This window comes from Dermacentor andersoni, chromosome 9, assembly GCF_023375885.2.
Source record: "Dermacentor andersoni chromosome 9, qqDerAnde1_hic_scaffold, whole genome shotgun sequence".
In the NCBI taxonomy this organism is placed as follows: Eukaryota; Metazoa; Arthropoda; class Arachnida; order Ixodida; family Ixodidae; genus Dermacentor; species Dermacentor andersoni.
Genome location: NC_092822.1, coordinates 113,815,333 through 113,837,503, shown reverse-complemented (window position 1 = coordinate 113,837,503; position 22,171 = coordinate 113,815,333). Strand labels below are relative to the sequence as shown.

Genomic DNA, 22,171 nt, shown 5'->3' with positions numbered 1-22,171 from the left:
CCAGTGTAGGGTAGCCAACCAGACTATTGACTGGTTAACATCCCTGCCTTCCTGTATTCTTCTCTCTCTCTCTCTTTGGCGGTGACTCTAGCGATTATACAAAACACAGAAGCATTCGAAGACGAAACAGCAGGTGATTAGAACCAAATGCTTACGCATCATATAGATAATTACCACAGCAGATTCTGCGCGTAATTTTTTTTACATAACGAAACACATTTAAATTTTACTTCAAAATTTCTTAAATGTGATCAGAAAGTCCGCAATTCTTTTTACTATATTTGCAGCACCTCAGTGAGACGAGAAAGGAAAACCAAAATAGGCGTCCACCGAAAAATGATGCCTTTTTGTGCTTGCGTCTTTTCACTCAGCGTACTTTTAATTGGCACGTGAACCGTCTCCCATACTATAGCCGTCTGCAAAACAGGTAGTCTCGCAGAGAAGTGCAGCGGCAGGTTACTGGCTATAGCGTTCCACTGCGGAGCTCAAGGTTGTGGGTTCGATTGTGGCCGTGGTGGCAGAAATTCAATAGGGAGGAGGGGTCAATGAAGGAAAGCTGGTTGTTTGCTTTGATTCAGGTTCTCGTTAACGAAGGCTGGGTGGTCAAAATTATTCCGAAGTCCCCGACCACTGCGTATCCCCTAATTGTATCGTGGTTTTGGCAAGTAAGACCTCAGACCCCGGTAAATTAATTCAATACTGTTATCATGATAACGACAGCAATGTTCACTGCTAAACGCATGCCACTGCGCCACTCACTTTCTTGATGTCTTAACCTTGTCTGTTGAGCCAGTCTTTGTGGTGAAATATTTTCCCAATTAAAATTTATCACTCGACAGCGGGTTTCTCGGGCAACTCAAGAAAAAGCATGCCATATGGCTGGTTGGCGCCTGTCTTTGACCAAGATTGTGGTGCAGCAGAACGGGCACGTGTGCGTGAACGTTGCAGTTTTGAGTGCTCTGCTTCAGCCATATGAGGGCGCAGACGATAGAATGCGTCTCTATTGTCGTCCGTATCACGCGTGCCTTTATTCTTCCACTGCAATTCTGCACTACTACATACTATAAGAATCTGAATGTTTAGCACTTCAGCATCCAATTCTGGTTGAGGCACTGAGAGCCGGTGTGCCACGAACTTGTAACCAGTAGCTACAACTTGAATGAATGAATGAATGAATTTATTTATTAGTGGAAAACGGTGCGAAAAAGAAATGGAGACGCGAAAGAACAAAAAAAAACAGTCAAAAACACAAAGGACAAGAGGAGAGGCTCACACCACAACGACTGGTGTGGTGTGAAAGAAGGACACGAAGAAGGACAGGCGAGGCGCTGACTACCACATTTAGTATTTATTTTTGCGAGCACAAGTATATAAGCTTAGCAGGCGAGGGGTGTGAAAACGAGGGGAGCGCATGCGCCATCAGTTGAATTAATCGAAAAAGAGATTGGCTATCTCCGCAGTTGAACGATTCACCGTCTCAGGTAGGTTAGGACGCATGCGCGTGTTTTATCACGCATACCAGGACACGCGTCATAGTGCGCTCAACAACACGTGGAGGGAAATTCACGTGCACAGAGCGCATCTCGATGGCAGCACGTATTCGTTTGGGGCGACAGCCAAGGGCCACCTTGCTGCTGTGGCGAACCCGCGGAGTTTCCCCAGTGCCCCTGTTTTGAAACGTTGCGCAACCCGTGAAACGACCGCTGCTGGGCAGCGTGGAAAAGCGCCCTGGCAGATGACAGGCGTTTCACAAGACTGGCGCGATGAAGAACGCCGACAGCAGCACTGCAGGCATCGTACGTCGGCTCCCCCGAGATGAGACAAACGGAAAACCGTCGGCGATTGTCAGTGCTCATTGAACGAACGTGATCACTTAGCTCGACGTTTAACTTCCGTTCCACTAAGAACAATCTATGCATCCCAGTGTGATGCATGCGCTGGTCTGAGTGGTGCGTATATACCCCTTTCAAGTATTCACACCGCTCTACAGTACGAGCGCTGATGGGTTTGAAACAACGCTCTTGCCAGAAGCGGAAGCCACGCGGCTACCCTAGCTTTGGCCACAGCCGTGCTATGGCAGTGCCAATTGAACAGTCAATCGCGGTGCGTCTACTTCGTCGTTCTTGCAGTCAAAGGCATTGAGCTTCAAGTCACGTCTTCTAAACCTCCACGCGTGGCCCACGCTTGCGCCCTCGATGCCACGCACTGCACAAGGAGTTTTTGGGACAGCACGAAGGCGGGTCAAACGAGCCTCGAGTGTCCTTATGAGTGCTTTCCTAAAAAAAAAAAGTTGTAACTCAGAACGACCATATAGAATGCTGAATAAGCTTTAAAAAAATTCAGTCGTCCTCCCGACCCTGTCAAAGCTGTTGAAAACCATCACTACAACTGCAGAGGGGGGTATGCAAGGCACTATTGTTTTAAAGTAATGGTGGTACTGGTAATTTAAAGTAGTGGTAGTAAAGGGAGTAATGGTAATTTTCGCAGCCGTATTTTCTTTTTATCTTCGCTCGCCTTTTTCTCTTTGCCGCTCCTCGTATTCGGAATGCTCCTCGGCCCTCCTAACTATGCGTTGCGTACCCATAGAGATTTTACAACAGTAATGTGTACTAGGTTGCTTCTTTTTATATGAAAGGCTAGAGACGTCACTTCCCCACGTCGCAAGCTGCCGCCGCCGCAGCCCATATTTTTTGCTAATGGACGCGGACGCGTAAAATGCTGACCACCGAGAGGCTCATAACTTCGCTGTAAATCCACTTCCATTGTCCATGACAAGCAGCTATAAGCAGCCAGCATGGTTATCTCGCATCATCATAGTGACAAAAAACCCAGTTTGTATCAATCAATCACTGTTACTAGCTAATCATTATCTTTAACCGTCAGTGAAACACTTTTGTTTCACTGACGCGTGGAGGTGCATCGAAGGTGCAGCGGTGGCGTAGAGGTAGAACACCCGCCTCGCGTGCAAGAGGTCCGTGGTTCGAATCCCGGTGCCGGCAATTTTCCACCGGATTAAAAAAAAAATCCGCGTGTTGATAATATTGCACAAACAGGCCTGGAGTGTGGCCTGATCCCGGTGACCAGAACCGGGTAACGCATTCCCTCACCAGATCAAGATTGGCCACCCTGGTGCAGTACTTTGCCACAACCTCCTATATGAACACAACAATCAAAACCCCGGCCAACCGGGGTTGTTGGAGAAGTATGGGAGAGGCCTTTGCCCTGCAGTGGGCGTAACCAGGCTGATGATGGTGATGATGAAACACTTTTGCCTTTAAAAGTAGAGATAGGAGGGAACTATGAATGCTTGGCCTGTCAAGGGCTTAGAACAACTCTTCAGCACACTGCTAACATATGAAAATGCAAAAACTCCCTTCCAAATCAGCGTCTTCTGTTAGAATCGCCACTGTTGCGTACTGTCTGCATGGCATTTGATCGCAATAACGTAGTGATGTTGACATAGCCAACCAGCTCCGTAATTTGCTTGGAAAAGAAAATGACGTAGGAAGAGATTGTTTCAAGCATTCTTAATTTGCTACTAATCAACGCGAAAAAACGTCGCAGTAAACATTAAGGCGGATATGACTATGTTATCGTTGACATTTGCGAGGGTAACACAATCACATAAACACTCATACCACAGATGCAAAAACGCCCGTGGGCATAGATTTAGGAGCACTTAAAAAACCGCAGTGTGTCGAAATTTACCCAGCTTCCACCATTGTAGGGGGTCCTCATAGTCACACCGTGGTATTGTATTTATAATCTATGTAGCTTTTTTTTAATTTTGATTGGTTTGTGCTCTTGCTATGCTTCATAATTTTCATTTATTTCAAAATTTTCTTTTTTATTATAGTTACGACGGAAAAAGATGCGACCAAACTCAGAGTCGAAGCTCAGAGTAAGCTCAGACTAGCCACGGAACACATATTATGAACAAGAGGTATTTTAAGGGTGTTGACACAATGCGAGAAGCGAAGTCCATAGCACCGTTATCTCTATTATTTCTTTTTTTCGTACGTCGCCAACGGGCAGGTTGGCCAGTCACAGGTAACTTTCTGTGCTTCTCGTTTGCAGTGACACGTTAGCCTCCGCTTTCTCGCGCGTGTTTGTGTTTTCTTCTTTCGTTCAGTGTTTCACCAGGCATGTTGAACTCCATGAAGGGCACCAATTCACTGCACTTGATGTTGCTCACCTGCATGCACTGCAAGTTGAGATGCGTCCTCTCGGAACGAAAGTGTAAAACAGATCCGCGTGTGAAACCTCTCGGCGAGTGTTCGTAAAAATAAAGCTTTCATGACATGAAAGTTGTGACCTGCATGGTGCATAAAGATGGCGTCGGGGTGCACGATACCAAAATAAAGAGAAATAGTGTCATCGTACGTAGTTCATAGCATTTAGTTAACCACTCCACAAATGCTTCATTTCACGTAAATTCTGACATGCGCGTCGGATCTGCATTATCTTTTGCCCATGAGAGCGGAAGACCAACCTTGTAGTCTGCTAGAAGCACAAATTGGCATTCCGGCTTAAAAACTTCATTGGAAAAGAGCGTTTTTCTTGAACATATACAATATAACTTCTATACCAGTAAATATGGCATATTCATTACAAATATTTTGAGAGTATTACATTCGGGGCATGTGCTTTAAAGGAATGTTGTCTACGTCACTGTGGTATAATTGAGACCGTTGCATAACATGTCAATTTGTTCGCTATCGACGCCCTAGGTGATGAAGTTGACTGCATTTCTTTATACTGCTTTACAACAACTTTACTGATTTGCAACGTTGGAAGCTCCTATCTTCCTTCGCTTCTATTTTTTTTTTTTTTCAGCTGGGGGAAATGTGTTTCTTAAACTACCCGGGTCTTTAGCGATACTCCATGTTCTGGGAACGTGCAATTAATACAAAACATCATTGCAACTCAGGCTGAAAGGCATTGCGTAAGAAATGTTCAGATTTAAATATTATAAGGAAAACTGGTATTGTGCAACAGAAAAATAGAACAACAAAAATAGCAAGAGCACGTCATAAGTAATGAGATCAACTCTTTTTGGAAGAAGTCTTGACCATTTTCTTTAAGGAAAAATCCCTTTCACAACTCCCTAGGAAGCATCTTACTTTGACATTCCCTTTATTGGATCCCGAACAACGAAATTTCCCAGTGTAGATGTTTTCAGATAAGCACTCCCCAAGGACAAGCTTATACCCTTTCTTGAATATATGCACATAAAACTCAATAAACCAGACAGTAGGCATGCTACACGGCCAGCGCAGACGTCGCCTTAACTTTATGGTGACGAAATATTAAATGAATTTGTAGTTCTTTGCAGTAAATCCATTTTACAAGATCACGTAATTGTCTTCTCTTGTCATTTGTCTATGCGTTTGTGTTTTTGCTTCATATACTCAGCATAATTTACCACGATGGCGGCCATGTCGAGTGCGGTAGTAAAATGGTAAGGGCCGTTAAATCGTGTATCTCTCCGGTTCCCACATTTCTGTGTATTTTTTCTTGAGTTCATCGGAAAGATTGTAATGTTGGTTGAGAAAAAGAAGTGTAGCAAAACAGGGCGACGTGCTCATTCTTGAAAACGGCCAGACGGAGGCAGTAAAAAAATTTCATTCCCTTGTATTCGGTATCGTCAGTGCAAACAAAACGTGAGACTTCCTAAACGTCTATGACGTGTTGTCGTTTCCACGTTGTACCAAATCCTGCTCGCGAGCACCGTTACAGCTTAGGCCACCACGATTGCACGTTGTACTGACGCAGGCCGTCAACTGGCTATACTATGTTAAAGCCCTTTTCGACTAGCAAGTGGCCGCATAACACACGCATGTCGTGTCACAGGAGCGTGTAACAACAGCAGGATAGCGTAAGAAGATCGTGACAACAATAACGCAACAAACGGGCGTTTCTCGTCGGCCACGTAGATTGGAGCCTGCGCTGGAAAGGCTGGGCGTACAAAGGCCGAACAATGGAGCACGCAGTATATTTGCGGCGCAGCTGGTGGAAAAAACAATTGCCGCGGAATTTAGTCATCGGTTTAGAGTGACGGGCGTGTGCAATACCTGCAGCTGCAATTAACGAAAGTTCGCTGAGCGATAATGTTACTGCGTCGGCGGCCGGCCATAATATCAGGGAAGCGAGATGTCAAGGCTCTTTGAGGATTTTTTACGGACGCAGGCCGTGATTGAAGGCTCTGAGTAGCCCTACAGACACGGATATGTATGTAGTCGCATCCTGTTTTATATCTTCGTCATCGCTCCTCATAACTATTTTTTCCTTTTCCCTTTTCGATTAGCACAGCAGGAATCTAGAGGTCTGTAGCTCACGCTGACTGCTACGCATATTGTGTAACAAATTTTCTTCTCTTGCTCTAAGTAAATTGAGCTCCTGTTGAGAGCAATGTTGGAGTTATTTAGCTTATGTTTTTCTTCGTTGCAGAAAAATTTCAGTGAGCGTGGAATTAACAGTGCTTAGTGTTTGACTAACTGAACACTCTACATATTTCGCAAGAACACTAAATCAGCCGGAGACCAAGGAAGGTGCCCACGTGAGGGCTATCTCACAAATACAAGGTTATTGGTGAAAAAACGCGTATAGTTTGTTTTTAATATACAGAATTTAAAAAAAACGTTTAAGAACGATAGCACTATACTAATCCATGAACTTCATTGCTCGAAGGGCCGTACATTACTTGAACGAGGAATGAAAATGTGCACAAACTGCTATTTGAGATTCGTAGCCGGTGAGCTTAGAAGACATATCGACTTGGAACGAATTCTGAAGATGGCACCGCTTCCGAAATATACGCCGTTAAACTGGCTATAAAAATGTACTGTTTTCACACTTACTATTCGGGAAATCAAGAAAAGGATGGTGGTTATATGCATTGAAGCACAAGGCTACAGGAACGCCAATGTATTTCGTCGCGCAATTTGGGAATCACTATCTAGAAAGAGAAGCCAGCCTTCGAATTTCTTCCAAGTAGATACACCGTGCGAACACATCGACTGTGATTCCTAAGTTGCAATACCTGCCGTATGTACTGCATGTATGTTAACTTGAGAATCGCGTATTTTTATTTTTCGAGCATATAATGTGCCCATGTTCGAGTAATTCGATTCAATTATTATAATTGTGCTATCTTCCACAGCCACTTAAAAGAAAAATATGCGTGGTCTTGAAACACCACACGCGCTATACACACAAAGCCACAAAGAACGCAAAAAGCACAAAAAACGGTATACATGTTCAACAGAGCATCCATTTGTTTTCACCTTTTGACGCCTTCCCTGTGATGGCAAGGAAGCCACAACCGCGTCTTATAGTCCAATAGGTTCGTCCTTTTTGTTTTGACTGCGCGACCTGCATTTACTGCATCCGAACGCCCGTACTTTTGGTTACGCTTTCATTGTTATGACGCGGTCGTGCCACCATCGTCGTCATGCCGCATCAGCATCTTTATCGGCAACTTCCGCATTTCTGTGCAAAAAGATAAACTTTATTTCCGAGCCACTTCCTTAAGCTAATCGAACTTCTAATACCCTGGAAATACGTTCATAAGTTATAACCTCTGAACCATTAAGTATCGCTTTCTGGAGCAAGCGTATTGTTTGCCAAACTGTCGATAGAAAAGTTATTCGCTCCCTAGTTTCCTATAAGATGGTCTACGTGTTAGGTCTGTGTTAAATGAACAAGCACCGTCACCTAAGCAGGATGTTCAATACATTTCAGCTGTATCAAACGGGCGTAATCAAATATTGAATATTTAAGGCTCCCTTGTTCAGCGATTCTTATAGGAATCGCCATGTCTCACGAGCTATATCTGGCCGGGAGAGAAGCTGGAGAGAAAAAAAAAAAAGCAATGAAACAAAACACAGTTCCAGCAAATTTGATTAGATCCATTATAGGGACCATTGGTGGCCGCAGGCCTTTAGATTTTTCTGAAATTGGTGAATTTCGCGCTCAGTGAAGGAAACTGCGAATGATTCTCTGTGCCGCGTTTATGAATATTATTTACCACTTGTTGCATTCTGCTGTTGCAGTTAGGGGATATGCAAATAGTGTAACTGATGTGTGAAAACAGTTTGCGAACTTAAAACTCCAAATTTACGAATCTGGGGGTCGAATTCACATATCTTTTTGCTCACAAGTGCTCTTCACCATTGGTCGGCTGCCTTCGTTATTTATGTGTCTAGTACCAGGATCATCATAACAAGCCAATAAACAAAGACACCGACGACAGCACAGGGCAAACTACTTGTGCTTGCTAATTGAAATAAAGAAATCATAAATTAATGTAATTGAAAGCGGATGAAAAAAAGAAGCTTGCCGCAGGTGGGGAACGATCCCAGGTTTTCACATTAGGCGTACGATGCTCTGCCGATTGAGCTACCGCGCCACCGCTTTCCTATCTCCTTTCGGGGGTATTTATGTGTTACTACTATAAGACCTAACGCAGGGAGTGTGAGCCCGAGCCACGACTCACAGAAACTCGGCGGTGGCTGTGGAGCATCCTTTCGCCGCCAAGAAAGTGGACGAAAAAACGGCGCTGCGATAGCTCAGTTGGTAGAGCATCACACGCGTAATGCGAAGACGTGGGATCGTTCCCCACCTGCGGCAAGTTGATATTTTATACACTTTCAATTACATTATTTCATCACTTCTATAATTCAATAAGCAACTATAAGTAATTACCCTTGTGATGTCCCTGGTGTCTTTGTTTGTTCGCTTCTTACGAAAAAAAATCGGGCCCCTTGGTTAACTTCACGTAGCAGCAGGATTGGCTCGCACCTGCTTTTATGAGTAGATTTTGCTTAAGAACTTTTTGTGAATGCAGGCCCTGGAGTTAACGCCAGCTATCAACAACATACAGACTTTGTGAGAGAGGGTTTCGTAAATACGAAAAATTGAGCAGATCCAATGAGCATATGTTTGAATCTATGTGAATAAAAGCTATCGCGAAGTGGTTCCTAATCATTGATGGTCTTTGGCTACAGTGAATATAGGAAGCCAAAAAAACAAAAAAACAAGGGTCAGTCTGCTGGCTTGGTGCACGCGCGACAACAAATATTATGGTTATGAATTGAATAGCTGCTGAAATGGTGTGCCACAAGATCTTTTTTTTTTTTTAAACAAGGCCGAGAATTCTTTTTTCCGTGTTGCCAGGTCTTGCGGCCAACGGAAGAATTTCTTGCCAATCGAAGTTGCCAATCAATGGAAGCTGGAATGCTCTCCTCGGGAAGTGGTTAATTGCTACATACACGGGAATGGCCTTGTGTACAATTGTGTCGGTCTTAATTTTATGCAGTGCGTTATCTCATTCAATGCGTATGCACCGCACAAGTCACTCATGCAATATATATTCTTATGCAATACGCGGTTCACAAATAAGGTTTTTCGTGAATCCACCAGTTAAGCTGGGCGCAGAATGTGAGAAGTCAGTGATGTTTGATACTTGACGGGCGAAGAATACTGTGGAGAGGAGCACACAGAGAGAGTGACAACTACGTCGCAGTGCTGATATGCAAGTAAATTTAAGGGTTCTATACACTATCTGTAACAGCCGCACCTATTCATTCTGGGCAATTGGCCAGAAAGGGGCCCATACGCAGTGGCACATAGACTGCACGTGGCCCGAGTAGGTGGGGCAGGCAAGGTATGGAAATTTTTAAAGAAACTGTTGAATGTAACGCGCTATTCTATTAAGAGGAATATGTGCATCGGAGATAGCTATGAGGCGACATTCTGTGCACATGCCCTTACTCTCTGTTTCACTACGCACAACAGAGCTGCGCGCGCTGCTTCTTCTTTTGAGGTAAAGCGCAGTGCCTATATAAGCTGGCGCGTTATATAACCTTCCTGCACTCTAGAAACGGTTGCACACTTCGGGGTGTATATTTGCCACATAACAATGATCATAATCTGTACTTCGCAAAAGAGTTTCACATCCCTCCCTGTGAAATTCTCTTATCGGGTATTCCTGTGCGCCCAAAGCTGTCCGAATGATTACATAGTTTTCAACTACGTCTTTTGTGATCGCACGTCCAGTTAGAGCTTCGTTGTCGTCCTCTATAAATGTTTGTAAAGCCCTAACGGTAAGAGTGTCACCAGTGCGACAAGAAAACACCCGTAAGGGCGTAACAATTTCTCCAGTGATATTTATGCATATATCCACAGATATATCCTGCGAAACCACCGTTCCAGCTTAGTGGCTATGCCGCTGCTTTGCTGAGCTCGAGGTCGCGGGGACGGCCAGCGCGAAAAAGAGGAAAAAGGAAGAACTACGTAGGACGAGCGTGTCCTGCGTAGCACAGGACGATCGTATCCTGCGACCAGCGCTCGCGCTGTGTGGCTCTTCCTTTGTCTTCGTTTTTTAGGGCGGCCCGTCACCTCGAGTGAACTCAATTTTCTCTTCTTCCAAAGTCGCTGGTATGATCCTGGCCGTGGTGGCCGCATTTCAAAAGGGGCGAAATGCAAACACATCCCACTTGTAAACATTCTTGAAGGTCAAAATTAAGCTGGAGTCCTCACACCAAGTCGTGCCTCGTAATAAGATCGTGGTTTTTACACGTAAAGGCTTAAAATTCAATTTATGACATATCCTGCGAGATAGTGACGCAAAACCGCAGTGGCCTCGGCAACGAAAGCTTCGTTTTGAGATTGTTCCTCCGGTTTATTTTTTTTCTCGTTCATAAGAACCTACAAAATATGCATTTGCTTTATTAAAGTCAAAATTCACACCACGGAAGTTTTAGGCGCGAGGCTCTCATCACCGCTTCACGCTTAATTACTTAGAAGGGCTTGAAATGCTCTCCGCCGGCTTCATTTTAGTGGTTAGTCAAATTTAGCGAAATGTGCCCCAGCCGCGAAGTCCTCGGTTTCACCGCTGGTGAACACCTAAACAAGCTCTTTTTTTTCCAGCCCCGAAGGAGCACCGACATAATATAGGTGGGACCACGCTCTCTTAGTCGTCCCTCGCAACGATGCCGCGGGGCCGCTTAAGTGCCCTTCGTTTCGGCGGCCCGTGGGTTTATTGGACTTTATCGCACCGCCGCAGTGGCACTCAGGCAGGCAGTGGACGGAACTCGGTCGTAGGCGGCGGCGAAAGGCGTCATAATGTTTGTGCGAATCTCTCGCTTCCCCCTTCTGCGCATTGCAGGCCCACCGCGCAGATTGAGTTTCACGTGCCTGCAGCTCGAGGGGGCGAACCGGCAGCCGTGGCGGAGCAGCGCCAGTGGTGGCGTCTGTAGTGCTCTCCTGAGGAGCGTTTACGAGAATTTAATTCGGCGACCAAAACACTACAATCATGGGGACCGCGTGTCGCGCTAGAAGGTTTGTACGAAACGTTCCAGGCTTGTCTTGGCGTGCTCGCGCGCTTGCTCTTTGACAAATTGTCGCATAGTACATTCGGTACGAGTCTCTGGGTGCCTACTCTCTCTCTCTCTCTCTCTCTCTCTCTCGCTTTTTCTCTCTCGTTAGTTCTGTTTCTCTTCCACAATGCTCAGTAACAGGTCAAAACTTTGATTCAGGCCGACCTTTAGGTTTTTCTGTCATAATAACTGCATCTCTCTCTCTGATCAAACTTTATAGTCTGCTTGTGGTTTGGGTTAGTGTGTGTAATGCATAAAGATTCTTATTGTCGGATTGCTATATTCCTATGTTTTAGTAGATTTCGGGCGCAGCGACTTCTTTGTAATCTGGTAATCTTGCCCTTAATTGAAGTTCAAGTCTGTTAGCCCAGTCTGTTTAGTTCATATAAAACATGAGTGCAGGAAGGAAAAACACAGTCCGGAAATAAAGATGCTTTCTGCCCATGTTTTTTTTTGTTGTTGTTGTTGCTGTTGTTGAATATATGATAATGACATAACAAAGTGTGGTCACAACAGAATTCAAGCTGATGCTACTCCTGTGGGGCGAATCGTTAGGGGTTTTTATTATATCGCTCGTTTCTGCAGAGAACAGACAACTGGAGCTATTGATTGCCCCTGGTAGTGTGCGCTAGGCCCCAATTTTACATATAGGCGTGACTGTTCATATTTATTTATGTATGCAGTAATGAAATTGTTTATTTCTTTATTATAATACCCTGGAGAACCAGAAGGCGGAAGAGAGGGGGTAGGTTACATTATCATTTCAATAGTAAAGAACAGAAAAGTGAATTGCATTTCATTAGAAAAGAGGTTCGTGATGGCAGTCGACTTACTTGCTATATTCTGTGGCAGCAACAAAGGGGCGAGGTGATCCTAATCATTGATGGTCTTTGGCTACAGTGAATATAGGAAGCCAAAAAAACAAAAAAACAAGGGCCAGTCTGCTGGCTTGGTGCACGCGCGACAACAAATATTATGGTTATGAATTGAATAGCTGCTGCAATGGTGTGCCACAAGATCTTTTTTTTTTTAACAAGGCCGAGAATTCTTTTTTCCGTGTTGCCAGGTCTTGCGGCCAACGGCAGAATTTCTTGCCAATCGAAGTTGCCAATCAATGGAAGCTGGAATGTTCTCCTCGGGAATAAATCGAGCCGATCAGCGATGGACAAATTACAAAACGTCAATAAACGGGCTTTGGGGAGGGCCCCAAATTGCTGCTCGATAGTCTAGCTTTGGGTAAATTAGTGTTCGGTATAACAGTAGTTTAGGACGTGTAGAAGTTCGGTTAAAGTTTCTCCGTGCGGAGTTACATTTGTTGGTAATATAGTTTAGGGTAAGTTACTGGTCAGAAGTCTGAGATACTTATATGATGAGACACGCTCTAATTTAGCTCTCTTGATAAAGTTCTCGAATGAATAGGGTGGGGAGGAGCGTCGACAAATACTCATACTTTTCGGCCATTTGTTACACGAGTAGGACGGAATATTCAGATGCGAGTGAGCCACAAAAAAATAATGATTTATACTCGCTATTTTGCGAAAGGTAGTGCAGTCGTGAACAAACAACTTTCTGGAGCGTTTCAGGCTGTTTAGGCTGCCATTAATATACATTAGAACCAGGAAAGAGCGTAAAGCAGAGACCTAGGGAACACCAGATTTAACAAAACGTTGGGACAAAAAACAATTATTATGCATCACAAATTGAGCGCGATTAGTCGGGAGGCATTGAATCCAGTTTAAGATGTTCGGGTTATGATTTCGTGTGCTCATTTTAAGGAGTTGTACCTGATGCGACACTTTGAGGACCGCTGTGGCGCAATCAAGAAATACGCATGCAACCTCCGATTCCTTGTCTATGGCTCAAATTACACAATGGGCGAAATATGAAGGTGGCATTTCACGCGAGTATCCTCTGCGAGAACCGTGCTGAAACGAAGCGAAAAACGAGATATATTCTAGGAATGCTATTAGATTGGTGCATATCAAAGCTTCGGCTAATCAGCAGGGAGTACTTCTAATTGATATTGGTCTGTAAATTATGGTGCAATTGGGTTACCAGATTGATTACAGGTGTAATGAAGCAGACCCGCCTCGCCTTTTCGATGCCAGCTTCGAGACTATCGCGACGACCTGTGCGGTGATTGCGAGAGAGCTCATGCTGTTCGCTGCTGCTAGGCTGCTGCTAGAGGGATTATGCCTCGGATAATTCGATCTCATTAAATTCAGTAGAGGCTGCTGGAATCCCTGAAGTCACCCTGGAACTCCAATCTCGTGCGTTGCCCCCCAATATCATGACTGACGCGACCAATGCACCGACGGAACCCTTGGCTGCCCCTGTCGCTTGCGCCGGCGTTCTCCGCCAACGCGACCTGGCCATCTTCAGCGGAAACCACGGAAAATGACGCCGTAGGGTGGCTGTCCTCCTATGAACTTATAAGCGCTCACAATAAGTGGGACGTACGAGCAGACGAAACATAATAACGTCATATTTTACATTGCTGACGCAGCAAACCTGCGTTTTAACAATCACGAATCTGACATCTCGAGTTGCTCTGCATTCAAGAGAGATTTCACCGCCCTTCTGCCCACAAGCTACGCAACCAACAGCGTCTATGCTAGCGAACACAGAAGCCGGGCGAGACTTTTCCCACCTACAATGAGGATGTATTGGACCTGTGCAGCAGTTTCAATCCAACCATAACGGTGGATGAAAAGATCAAACATATTCTGAAAGACATGGAGGACGACGCGTTCCAAAAACTGCTTGCCAAATGTCCAACCAGTATCGCCGTTCTCTTAAACCAAAGTAACATCACCCGCCAAAACGTCCCACAGGCTGACTCCGTTTCAGTCATTGCAGTCGCCGCTGGCCATGCCGGTCCTTCTGCTCTCGTACTTCAGCTGAAGGACTTCTTTCGAGAGGAAGTGGCCCGTCAGCTTTGACTGCTCCCTCGTAGCCAGGGACCTGGCCCAACACATGCCTTCGCCTTGCAACAAGCCATCCGTGCTCAGATACCTGACGCACTTCTCCCTGTTCGTCCACTAGCTTCTGTGACGTCCCCGTTCACTTTGTCGACTACCCTTTCCGGGGCACGCTTTGGCCACTAAACTAAGCTGCCGCGATCGCAGGCCACCCCACCATCATATTCCGCCCGACCACCAACGCACCGAGTTCCCCTTGCTCTTGTTTCACAGCAGTTACCCCAGCTCCTTCGTCAAGCCGGCACGTGGCGCACACCAGGCAACAGGCATATTTGCTTCGGCTGGGAGATTTCTGGTCACGTAGTGCGCTTCTGTCATCGTAACATGTCGGCTAACCATGGCGCGTACGACCAGTTTCACTACGCGCCGCAACACGTCGCCGAGATTAGTTACGAGATGCCGCTGGCTCGCCACCAAGGCCCCTTGATCTCGACCGCATTTTGCAACAGTCGTCGTTCTCCTTGCCCACATCGACCGTCGCTGTCACTATGCGTCGTCGACCACCTACTGACAAGGAAACCGATAAGCGCAGTTCCGGAGCCAAGAACTGCAAGCTCGTCTAACTTTCTAAGGACTCAATTTTCAGTGCAGAATCTTAGTGACATCCATGTTGAGGGAGCAACCACACCAGCACTTGTCGATACCGGTGCGGCCGTTTCGTCATCCACAAAAATCTATGCCATAAGCTAAAAAAAAAAGTCACTACCTCTCTCTCTGGCGCGGCACTCTGCACTGCTAGTGCATGGCACATTCATCCTACAGCTGTATGCACTGCCCGTGTAGTCATTCAAGACGTTTTGTACATCATCGAGATTTCGTGTCGCCATCCTGTTTTCGTGACCTCATCGGGTTCCTCGGGTTGGACTTCCTGTCACGTTGTAGTGCAGTCATCGATTGTTCTCGCGCTGTTAGTGACTCACCATCGGTCGGCGCCGACCTCGGCGTTAGCAATCTTCGTTGGTGCTTATACTGATTTACCTCTGGAGGCGCCCATGCTTGTCGTTTGCTTCCATGCCAGATTCTACTGGGGCGTTAACGCCACCTGAAATGCTTGCTCACCGCAAGGACTTATTTCTGCGATTTGTCGTTCTGACTGTTAAATCTGAATCCACTTTGATACCCATGTGTGATCCGCACTGCCACCCAGTGGTCATGCTGCGTTGGGAGACCTTAGGATTTGTGCAAGCCGTCACCTGTATTGAAAATCTTGACGTTCACGATGGGGCGACCCGTTTACGGCTTGACGCCATAACTTCTGTCTCATCAACAGCGTTTTCATTGCCTTTCAAGTGCGCCATCGCCACAGTCCTTTCGCCATCTCGTCACACCCAACTTCTTACTCTTTTTAACCGGTTCATTTCTTCGTTTGGTTTTAACCAATTTTCCTTGGGTCGCAAGACAAGTGGCTTTCACATCATCGGCACTGGTTCACATTCCCCCTGGCGAGAGCGAGTGTATCGCGTTTCTGTGGAAGAACGCCGATTTATCACGGAACAAGTGAAGAACATGCTGGAGCGTAGCGTCACTCAGTCTTCTCAAAGTCCTTGATACTCACCTGTCGTTCTAGTGCAAAAAATGTGGCTCCATATGATTTTGTATCGATCATCGCCGCCTAAACAGGATTACAAGAGAAGGCGCTTACCAACTGCCTCGGATCGATGACGCTGTGGATTATCTGTAGGGTGTAGCATATGCCCTTCGGACTCCTCAATGCGCCCGCTGCGTTCAAGCGGACAATTGGTATCGTCCGTGGCGGCCACAAGTGGAAGACTTGTTTATGTTACCTGGATGACATAGGTCTTTTTCTCGAAGGTTTTCCCCACACGTCTCATCTGCCTGCATGACCTCCTAAAGTCTCACTTCAGCTGGCCTACAGCTCAACCTGAACAAGTGTAGTTTCGCTGCTCCAAAATGAACTATCGTGGCTCACTTTGTCTCGAAAGATGGGATCCTTCCCGATATTCCGGCAAACATCGCTCAGTCACTGAGCTTCAAAGCACACGTTTATCAAGGCCCTGCAAAATTAAATAGGCCTCTGTACCTACATTCGTCACTCCGTACGCAACTTCGCCTTTGTCACAACACCCTAGACGAACCTCCTTACCCCAAACAAAGACCTTTCCTCGTGCTCAACAGCAGTTACGCGGATTGGTGACTTCACCACCGATTCTTCGCTATTATGACCAACTGCGCTGACACAGATTCACAGCGACAAGAGTTGTGTACCTTGATGCAGTCTTGGCCCAACGGAAAGCCACGAGTGAAGAATACATTGTGGCTTATGCAAGCCGTACCCTTTAGAAAGCTCGGTTCAATTACTCCATCACAGGGAAGGAATGCTTAACCATCATTTGGGCATTGGGAAAGCTTCGACCTTACGCCTACGGCCGTCTTTTCAGTATTATCACTGACATCACACCCTTTGTTAGCTCTCTTCTTTGAAAGACCTGTCGGGCCGCCTCTGCCGCATCGCCTTAGGAACATGACATTCGTGTCGTATACCGCTTCGGTCGAAATCATTTCTACGCTGAGTGCTCTCCCGCTCGCCGGTGACAGCCGATGTAGCTTCTTTCTCTACGAGTTCAGCGCTATTACTACTGATTGTCATTGGTATGCCCTCCTAGCAACGCAATGACCAATCGCTTGCCTTGCTGCTCCGCTACCGCGGTCGTTCCTTCAACGTCGGTCGTTCCTTCAACGTCGGTCGTTCCTTCAACGCGGACGCTACGCCGTCAAGCAGCCCACTTCGCCGTGCGAGACAACACCATCTACCGCCGCAACTATATGCCTGACAGTCGGAAATGGCTTTTGGCCATCCCTCGTCACACGCACTCCGACGTGTGCGCGTACTTCCATGCTGAACCTCGAAGCGCTCACGCCGGCGTCCTAAAAACCTTCGCAAGGCTGCGTCAACGACATTACTGGCGTGGAATGTATCGGCTTGTGCAGCATTACGTTCTAATTTTTCTAATTTCTTTTTTTTTAAATTTTTTTTCGTTTTCCTCTCTATCATCTTTCCAACCCCTATCCCCCATCCCCAGTGTAGGGTAGCAAACCGGAGACTCATATCTGGTTAACCTCCCTGCCTTTCCTCTTCACTCTCTCTCTCTCCCCCACTGCGCCCTACTGGCCCACTACAGCCGCTACGGCAACCTGCTCGATCGTTCGAGTGCGTAGGCATCGACCTCTATGGCCCGCTTCCATACAGCGGATGTGGAAACCGCTAGATTATTGTTGGCGTCGATCACCTGGCGCACTACGCCAGTACCGCGACCCTTGCCGCAGCGACCAGGCGCGACGTGGCGATGTTCATTCTTCGTAACTTCGTCTTCGCCACGGTGCTTGCTCCTCGAGAACTACTTCGCGATAGGGGTCGTGTCTTCTTATGAGAAGCAATATAATCTCTCCTTCACGAGTGCAACATCATTCGCCGGAAATCGACCGCCTGCGAACGAACGGTCACACGGAGCGTTCCAACTGAACACTCGGTGACATGGTGAGGATGTACAGTCAACCACAAAATTTTCAGGAACATGAAATCTGAGAAAAAGCTGTATGTCTGCGAAGCTCACGACACAGCCTATAGTTTTGCATTTGCGGCCTCTACCAATACATGTTAACAACATTATAATGTTTGGTTTTACTGATTACTGTTACACGCTGCTCGGAACTTCTTCTGATGTCCCCTGGTGCGAAGACTTTTGTGGTTAACTGTACGTCTCGTCTGACCGCAGCAATTGGAACACCGCACTCCCGTTCGTTACGTTCCCATATAACACCTCTCGCCGAAAGCGACCACCGATTGTTTGCCTTCGTACAGCGAAGCTGTATACGGCTATTCTACAGCGGGTCGATGTCCGTAGACCAAAGCCCGTGGGCCGATCGCGAAGATAGTGCAATACCGCTCCGACCCGCGGCGGAAATGAAGCAGGCTTCAAGCACGCCGCCAACTTGCGAAAATAACTATAATGTCTAGGGTCCAATTACTAGCCGTATGAGATATTAAGCAGCTGAGAACACATACCACACTTTGACTCACGTCGGCCACGTCTACGTTCACTCCGCCCTCTCTTTGTCGGCGTTCCAAGCGCTTGCTTATCTCCTTTCGTTTCCTTCCGCTCTCCCATGGTGGCGGTCCCGTCGAAACGTCACGCGTGTCTAGTTTCCTCCGGCAACTCAAAGCGGCGGTCCCGTCGTCTACGTGAATGTATATTTATTTATTTGTTTATTTATTTATTTATTTACATGTACCTTACAGGCCTTCAAGAAGGCATTGTGTAAGGGGGGAAATATGGCAACATATTCGTATGGAATCGGGGGAAAAAAACTTCAGTACAACGAAAGGAATATTCACGGAGCGTGGAAAATTAGTACACTAGCAAATGTCTGATTATATATTAACAATTTATTATTCGTTATTATATTATTTATTATTAATTAATATAATCAAATGTTTATATCAATATAGCCAAATGAGGGAGTTTCTGGGGAACCAAATATTTGGTCTCGCCTGTGTTGTGTGTGACCGCTTGTGGTTTTAGAGTGGCCTCGCAACCATTACTGCACTGTGGGAACTCGACCAACGCTGGCATGACTGGCATGCTTGACACCATGCCAGTCTGTACCTTTGGAGTACGGTGAGCGGCAGCGGCCTGTCTTCCCCACGTGCCGCGCTTCGTTAGTAAAAGGTCTCGTGCCACGTTTTGCAACAATACATGGGCATATAAACCGCCCGGTGCCTCATCATCTTCCGAGGCTCAACACCGTGGAGGAGCGACTAATCTTGCTTCGCCTCACTGTGTGGGCATACGGCGTTTGACGCAAGGCAATGGACAGTTCGCCATGAAGGGGCCCACATAGACAGCTTCGCTGCTCATCCACCTTCACAGAGTAGAATGACACTGAATTTTTTCTCTTGCATGGACGTGGGATTTTGTGTGCACTGGATACTACCCTGCCCTACCGACCTGACGCCTCTCAGTACGCTACAATTTCAGAAGTCGCCTGATGCGCTGAAGGTTGCCACCAGCTGGCTGGTTCGCTGGTCTGCGGGGATCACGGGCATCAGAAGGCACGACGTGACAGTAATCAGGCCAAGCCCACTATCCCTGCCGGTTCCCTTTTTTGGCTTCTGTACTGCCTGACACCCCTGGCGTGTCTTCTAAACTACTTGCATGGTACCACGGTCCGTACCGTATCATCGACGCTACTTCACCTGTGAACTGTACCGTTGAGATTACACCATCACCGGACATTCGTTGTCGGGGTCTGGGGACCGTTCATCTTAGCTGCTTCAAGCCATATTACAACCTTGTAATCTTGCTGCTCCCTGAGCCAACAGGATTTCTCCGTTTCATACCCGGGGCCAATGTAATGAAGCCGACGCTCCTCGCGTTTTCGGTGGCAGCGCGAAAAAGACTACCGCCCCATTTTCATAATTAGTGTCGCTAGTAAAGTTATGGCACCTGTCTCACTCTCGAACATAACGGACTTTTTAGGCTGCAACGACTTTTTCTATTCATCACAGCACCGATTTTCAAAGGCATTCTCTTGTGAAACACAATTAGCCATCTTCTTGCGTGTCATTCACTCACCTTGATGTTAGCATCCAGACGGACGTTATTCTTGATTTTGCAAAAGCGTTTAATAGGATAGCCCATAAATGTTTAATTCCAAATGTTTATCACTTGAACTTGCATCCTCCCGTCATAGCATGGATAAAATATTACCTTACTAAGCGCTCACAGTACGTCTATGTTAGTAACACAGCAGCCACAACAGCAAACCTACTACCCGAAACTCTAGGTGTACCACAAAGTTCCGTAGTAGGCCCTCTTCTTTTATTAATGTACGCTAAGTACATTACATTCTTAGTGTGCTCCTCTCTCCCTACCTTCCTGGGGGAGAGAGGGGGCGCGTTTTACTCTAGTTTTACTACGCACGTGCCCCGCCGGGCCGCTGTGTTTTAAAAGCGATCTGAGCCAGGAACACAGTCCACCGTGCGCTGTGTTTTCGCGGCTTAGTTCGCGTTGATGCGAGACGCAGCACGAAGGCAAATTCGCTCGATGCTGCTGCCGCGCGGCCTTACTCGAGTGGTTCGATAGCGAGTTTCCTTGGTCATCGAGTGATATATGTTCATGGTTGCTTGGGCGCGCGTGACACCATGCTTGTTAATTTAGTTCGTATGTCTATGTTCACACATTTATAGCACCGATGAAACTACTATACTTACTTCGTACAGCTTTGCAATGATGTGCTATCGCAATCGATGCTTCCCATTTCCGGCAAAACTGCGACATTTTTTCTTCATATAGATTTTCTAAAAATGCGCTTACTCTCGCACTCTAATAATAATAATAATAATAATAATAATTTATATCCACTGCAGGACGAAGGCCTCTCCCTGCGATTTCCAATTGCCGCTGTCCTGCACAAACCGATTCAATCTATAGCGCCCGCGAATTTCATAATTTGATCGCTCCACCTAGTCTTCTGCCGTGCTCGACTGCGCTTCCCTTCTCTTGGTACCCATTCTGTAATCCTAATTGTCAACCGGTTATCAGACCTTCGCATTGCATGACCTGCGCAGCTCCATTATTTATCTTAATGTCCATTAGAATATCGGTTATACTCGTTTGCTCTCTGATCCAAACCGCTCTCTTTCTGTCTCTTAACGTTAAGCCTAGCATTCTTCGTTCAATCGCTCTTTGCGCGGTCCTGAACTTGGTCACAATCCTCTTTGTCAATCTCGAAGTCTTTGCCACATATGTCAGCATCGGTAAGATGCACTGATTGTACACCTTCCTTTTCAATGATAATGATAATCTTCCAGTCAGGAGCTGATAATGTCTACCGTATGCGATCCAACCCATTTTCATTCTTCTATGAATTTCCGTCACATGACCAGGGCTGCCTGTGCTTAGTTGACCTAGGTAAACGTACTCCTTTTGGTATACAGTCCTTATAACAACGGAGGTCCAGAAGCATCTGTGGTCGAATTGACGAAGCTTTTCCTTAAGTAAGTTCTTTTTGCAAATATGGGGGGGGGGGGGGGAGGGTCCGTTGCCTTATCGAATATGTTGAACACTACAATTGTCTGGGTGTACTTTTAGGAGCAGATTTAAAAATATTTTTGTCAATACGAGTTTCGCTCGCAATCTCAATAAGTACTGAACGTAAGTTACCTTTGCTTTTCACCCCACTGTTCTCCTTCCTGTCTTTTTTAATATCTTTATCAGTGTCTGTGTTAATTCCAGAGAATAACTACAAGTAAAACAGGCTGGGAAACGCTGCCCATCACTTGTAAGCGATTATATGGATTTCTGTTCTAAACTATTGCAGACAATTCGTGTTTTTACTTGTGTTCCTTGGTTCAGCGAAGACTCCTTTTACCTACGCCCTTCTCATTGCAGAGCGTCATGCAAATTACAGGGCCTGACATGATTATGCACAGTTCTGGCACTTAAAAACACTGTCTGCTACTGCTCCCAAAGTGCGCAGTGAAAAAATAGGCAGCTAAACCTCTTTAACGGAATGGAAAATAGTAAGTATGCTATATATGGTGCTCAGGCAATTACGAGTACACGGCTAGACAGTTAAACAGACACGTATAAACCCGAGAGATGCAGAACTCCAGTTATCTCTTGGACGAAAGCAATTACGCCGTGCGGCCAAACGTTAAGAGCGTGGAGCTCTTTAGGCGTGATCATCGTCGTTTAGTGTATCCTGCATTCGCAAAAGTCTCACGCGTTGAGCACACAAGATAACGTTAAGCATTTACGTACTCGTAATTACTTCCCGATTCACTAC

General features: G+C 46.2%; 1 protein-coding gene and 1 non-coding gene across 2 annotated transcripts in view; one reads left to right on the top strand and one right to left on the bottom strand.

Annotated features, from left to right (window-relative positions):
* The first annotated feature begins 5,980 nt into the window (after positions 1–5,980).
* The window catches only part of LOC126529608 (putative protein kinase C delta type homolog), a 647,502-nt gene continuing 631,311 nt past the window's right edge, over positions 5,981–22,171 (top strand). Inside the window, exon 1 of the mRNA XM_055069906.1 lies at positions 5,981–6,231. The gene's annotated coding sequence lies outside the window, so the exon portion shown is untranslated. The remainder of the gene's footprint in view (positions 6,232–22,171) is intronic.
* LOC126529813 (U2 spliceosomal RNA) lies at positions 18,231–18,414 on the bottom strand. The gene has a single exon (XR_007599317.1). It is a non-coding gene; the product is annotated as a U2 spliceosomal RNA (small nuclear RNA).